Raw genomic sequence first — 5,676 nt, 5'->3', positions numbered from 1 at the left:
GCTTGCCATCTACTAAGAGTCCCAGTTCTCTGCAGAGCTGCTCTCCAGTAGGTCAGCTCCAGCCTGTCCCAGGGTTATTCCTCCCCAGGTGGAGGACCCTATACCTGCCCTTGTTGAATTTCACTAGTTTCTCTCTGTCCAACTTCCCTGCCAATCAAAATTCTGCTGAATGGCAGCCTAGCCTTCAGGTGTATTTGGAGCCATCCTTTCTCCACAAAGGAAAAGGAAGCATCCATGAAAAAGGAGCACACTATGGGGAGAAAACCTGGACTATAGGTATCTAGGAACTCTTCACTGGGATGCACTCTAAAACCGAGACATTCCTTTTTTTTTGCCTTGTTTAGTCCACCTTCATGCTGCACACATTTTGTAACATTCAGCTTTTATTTTACATAAAATAACATTTTATTTTACATTAAATAAAGGCTTTAATAATACTCTTAGGTTCAGTATATCTTTGCACAATCCTCCCAAGGCTCTCAGCCCTGCATGGTCAGACAGGATATAAGAATGAGTTATCTATAACTGCCACTGCTGCTGCAAACAGGATTGGATGAGGTGGTATCACAAACAAAATAACCAGAAAAGAACAGAAAATATGAAAAAAGGGAGAGAAATAAGGAAGAACCTGATTGCGCAAGCCAAATGACAACTATGCACAGCTGCCCATACACACACACCGCTCCAACCAAATGCCCTGTGCAAAGGAGAGCTATCCCTTGCTGTGAAACACCTTGGATGGGACTCTGTCATGGACTGCCTCCCAGCACTGACTGGGAAATGTAGTGGCTGCAGCTGGTGCTGGCACTTCCACAGCAGGTTCCCCTCAGGTCCTTTGGTACCACCCGACATCCATCCGCTGTCTGTGGGGTTTTCAGAAGCACAGACACAGCAGATCTTCATGTGCTGCAGAGCAAACTCAGCTCTGAACCTGAGGGACTCCTTGTCTTTTCCACAGACACACTGCAACTGCAGGCACAAAAACTGAGCACTCGGGAAGGTTGCCCATGAATGGTTTCATAAAGTGCCAGAGTCACAGAGAAACAACAAGCGCAGCAGCACAGCCCTTCTGTGGCTGCTGACACACCCTGTTAACCTGCTTGCATGGCTGGAGCTGTGCAAGATGTGGGCATTTCCTGTTTTCCACGAGTCAGCAACGATGCTGGCAAAGCAGGCATGACAATACACTGCACTGTAAAGTACTGCTGACAAAACACTGCTAGCCTGGACAAGGATGGGAGCTCACTACTTCACACGTTCTTGCCATAGGCTCTAAAAGTCAGACACCAAACTCCCTCTGCTCTGGCACACTCCCCATTTTCAAAAGGAACATTTCCATTAAAATTTGTCCTTAGCTCTCATGTAAAGGGATAAATCTGCTTTTGCTAATAACACAGATGTATATTTTTTTTTCACAAGCTGATTTTATTTTATGCCTACAGCATGGTCTCTGGAAACTCATCTTACAGGTTGAAGCAATAAAGAAACCTTGCCTGAACTATCTTTATACCATCTACCAAGAGCACTTTGCAAAGATCTCTGGGGTGCTCTGGAGCCTAGGTGAAGCCAACAGCACCCTGGATAACATAGCACCCTGGATAAATATGAAGAACCTGACTTATGGATCTTGGGAAAACAACATGGAAAATGCCAGACTGCAACCTTTATAATGATATTGGTAATTACAGAGTAAGGTTGCTACAGAGAAAGAGGCTGGCAGCATATTGTCTGTTGGTTGTGTGATTGCATTCAGTAATGAACAGTCTCTTGTAAAACCTGGCACAGATGGTACATACAGTATCACAGAAATAAGGAGCCCTCTCTCCACCATCTTCTTCAGTTTACATTACTGTTAATATTTTCTATGTTTACTGCAGGCATAAAAATGTAAATAGCAAGTAATAAATCCATTAATTTTCTACACCTCTGTAAGATCTTTGCAAACTTCAGTGGGACAAAAAGCCTAGTGTTTCACTTTCTTTCCATTAAGAAACCAGTTCATAAAGTAGCAGGTTTTCTTCCTTCTTCTGAGTTTCCTCCTTCATAGTGGAGTTTAAAGTTCCTGTTTACTGAACACATACAAAAACTGTTACTGATAGCATCAGGCAGCATTTGCTGCCTAGCTATTTGCTCATTACTGACACAAGTCTACCCTGTCTAAGATGAACCCTGTATTGCTGCACAGCTTCTTATCAGTCATTATTATATGAAATGTTGAACTGTAAAAGCAATGTTAAGGAAAATGATGAGTGTATCCTTTCAAGCTCCCATTCGGCCAGAGAAGCAACTGCAGAGAAAAGAAAAACAAACCAAAACAAACAATAAAATCAACAATTTGCACCTTAAAAGGAATGGAAAGCTGGAAAGCATGGATGTTCTACTTTTTGCCTAATAGCACATAAAGTTTAACCTCAGCATGGTTGGTGTAAACCCCAACTCCTGAATACAAATTAAATGCTTTCCCATTCTATGATCCTTTAACTTTCACTCCCTGCACATGCACTTGCACTTCAGGGAGCGTGCAATCCTGCAGGACACTGGATATGTAACCATGTACATGTAGATGCCATTGAAATGGAAATGCAGAGGAGACTATAGGGCAACTTCAGTTTGCAAGGCTGGTCTCAATTTTGGTCTTTATAGTTTTCACATTCTTGGTTATGTAACTTTAACACTTAAAAAAAAAAATACCCAAGAAACCTGTTATACTGCATGATCCCTAATAATCACTTCTTCCCACAGTCACTGCCAAGATCTGCTTCTACAACCTGTGTATCAACAGACAAGAAAGCTGCTCTAATAAAAAGCATTCAAACAATGCTGAATTAACATGGTTCTTTTGTTTTTAATTTACTGAAAAACTAATAAAAGAAATCAGAAATGAGACCAGAAAGAAATCAGACTCTTCCTAGTTCCCACCCTGTTGCATTTATATTGTTGTATAATTATATTTCCTGAGCCTCGTACCTTCTCTCGATGGTTTTCCCATGGCAGATCTTCCCAGCAGTGGTGTTGCTGCTTCTCGGTCAGGGCTCCTCTCCCCGGCTCTCCCTGACCACCCCGCCCCCTTTTATCTCAGCTCTTTCCATGGGCTACAGCTGCTGCCCAATCAAGGACATCACAGCTGCAGCCCATCTACAATGACTAGAACCAGGGCGGGGTCACTAATACAATAGAGAGATCTTCAACTGCCATACATACAATACATAAGTTAACTCAGGCCCCCAGATACACATTCACTCAGCCCCCTACATTTCCCCCTTTACTTTTACTTACTTATGTATATCTGTCCCAGCTCCCAGGCTGCCACAGCTCGCAGCTGTCTTTTCTTCTGTTCCAGCTCTCAGGCTGCCAGCTCTCAGCTGTCCTATCTTCTGTTCCAGCTCTCAGGCTGCCACAGCTCGCAGCTGTCTAGTCCCAGCTCTCTGGCTGCTACAGCTCATACATAGAATATATACATATTCCCTTTTTTTTTTCCCTTTTTTTCTTTTTTTTCTTTTTTTTTTTTTTTTTCTTTTTTTTACTTTTTTTTTTTTTTTCTTTTTTTTTTTTTTCTTTTTACTTCTAGCAACTTTATAACTACAATACACATATTTATTTTAGCTCTCAAGCTGCTACAGCTCGCAGCTGTCTTTAAACACACACACAAATCCCTAGATGTTCTATATTTTAGAGTCCCAGCTCTCAGCTGTCCTGAATACATACTTTGCAGTCCCAGCTCTCGGCTGTCCTTTCTTCTGGAGTCTCAGCTCTCGGCTGTCCTTACTTCTGTCCCAGCTCTCTGGCTGCCACAGCTCGCAGCTGTCTTTACTTCTCGAGTCCCAGCTCTCTGCTGTCCTTTCTTCTGTCCCAGCTCTCAGGCTGCCACAGCTCGCAGCTGTCTTTACTTCTCGAGTCCCAGCTCTCTGCTGTCTAGTCTTCTGTCCCAGCTCTCTGGCTGCCACAGCTCGCGGCTGTCCGGGGGATTCCATACCTTCTTTCAATGTTCAAGTCCCAGCTCTCAGCTGTCCTTTCTTCTGTCCCAGCTCTCTGGCTGCCACAGCTCGCAGCTGTCCTATCTTCTGTCCCAGCTCTCAGCTGTCCTTTCTTCTGTCCCAGCTCTCTGGCTGCCACAGCTCGCAGCTGTCCTATCTTCTGTCCCAGCTCTCTGGCTGCCACAGCTCGCAGCTGTCCTATCTTCTGTCCCAGCTCTCAGCTGTCCTTTCTTCTGTCCCAGCTCTCTGGCTGCCACAGCTCGCAGCTGTCCTATCTTCTGTCCCAGCTCTCTGGCTGCCACAGCTCGCAGCTGTCCTATCTTCTGTCCCAGCTCTCTGGCTGCCACAGCTTGCAGCTGTCCGGGGGATTCCATACCTTCTTTCAATGTTCAAGTCCCAGCTCTCAGCTGTCCTTTCTTCTGTCCCAGCTCTCTGGCTGCCACAGCTCGCAGCTGTCCTATCTTCTGTCCCAGCTCTCAGCTGTCCTTTCTTCTGTCCCAGCTCTCTGGCTGCCACAGCTCGCAGCTGTCCTATCTTCTGTCCCAGCTCGCAGCTGTCCTATCTTCTGTCCCAGCTCTCTGGCTGCCACAGCTTGCAGCTGTCCGGGGGATTCCATACCTTCTTTCCTTGGCTGCATGTTCGAATCACGTCGGGGTCACCAGAATGTTGCATTTATATTGTTGTATAATTATATTTCCTGAGCCTCGTACCTTCTCTCGATGGTTTTCCCATGGCAGATCTTCCCAGCAGTGGTGTTGCTGCTTCTCGGTCAGGGCTCCTCTCCCCGGCTCTCCCTGACCACCCCGCCCCCTTTTATCTCAGCTCTTTCCATGGGCTACAGCTGCTGCCCAATCAAGGACATCACAGCTGCAGCCCATCTACAATGACTAGAACCAGGGCGGGGTCACTAATACAATAGAGAGATCTTCAACTGCCATACATACAATACATAAGTTAACTCAGGCCCCCAGATACACATTCACTCAGCCCCCTACACCACCCCAGATGTCCATCCTAGCTATGAAGTTTCACACTCCCCCAAAGCAACTGAGGTGCAAAGAAAAAGTATAAATTAAGCCAGGTAGGCTTTTATCACATCAATTGGCTGAGGAGATAGTTGGATTCGTTTCATTTTACTGAATGAGAGGAATTCTTCGAGGAACAGAGGGGTAGACAGTCAGAATGTCACTATGACAAAAACAAGAATTTCTCAACAATGATGCTCAGCACCGCTAACAGTGCACCTTCAGAAATTTAGCAGCAGTTTATGCCAACAGCAATTTCCATCAGAAAACTCCCTCCCAGCGTTCCGGGCGGGCTCGGGGTCCTGCCCCGCGGAAGGAGCACCTCCCTCGGCCCCGCCGCTGCGGGCTCCTGGCGCATCGGCTGCCTAGAGGGAGAAAAACCAGCCCAACCCACAGAGCTCAGGAGAACCAGCGGGCGGTGGCCGTGTGTTCTATCATGGATGAGCTCGGCAGGTAGCGACGGGGCCCGCCGTGCTCCCGCTGGCGGCACAGAGCCCGGGGGCAGCGGGACATGCCCAGTGCGCGGGGCGGGCTCCGCCTCCGCCTGACCCGGATACAGACGGCGCTGCTCCCGGCCGCGAGCGTGGAGCCGGCCCGGCGCCGCCGCAGCAGCAGCCGCGGAGCGGAGCGCCCCGGCCGTGCCATGGGACTGTGGTGACCGCCCGGCCCCGCCGCCC

The sequence above is a fragment of the Melospiza melodia genome, chromosome 1 (assembly GCF_035770615.1).
Source record: "Melospiza melodia melodia isolate bMelMel2 chromosome 1, bMelMel2.pri, whole genome shotgun sequence".
NCBI classification, from domain to species: domain Eukaryota; kingdom Metazoa; phylum Chordata; class Aves; order Passeriformes; family Passerellidae; genus Melospiza; species Melospiza melodia.
Note: the sequence above shows the minus strand (reverse complement) of the source record.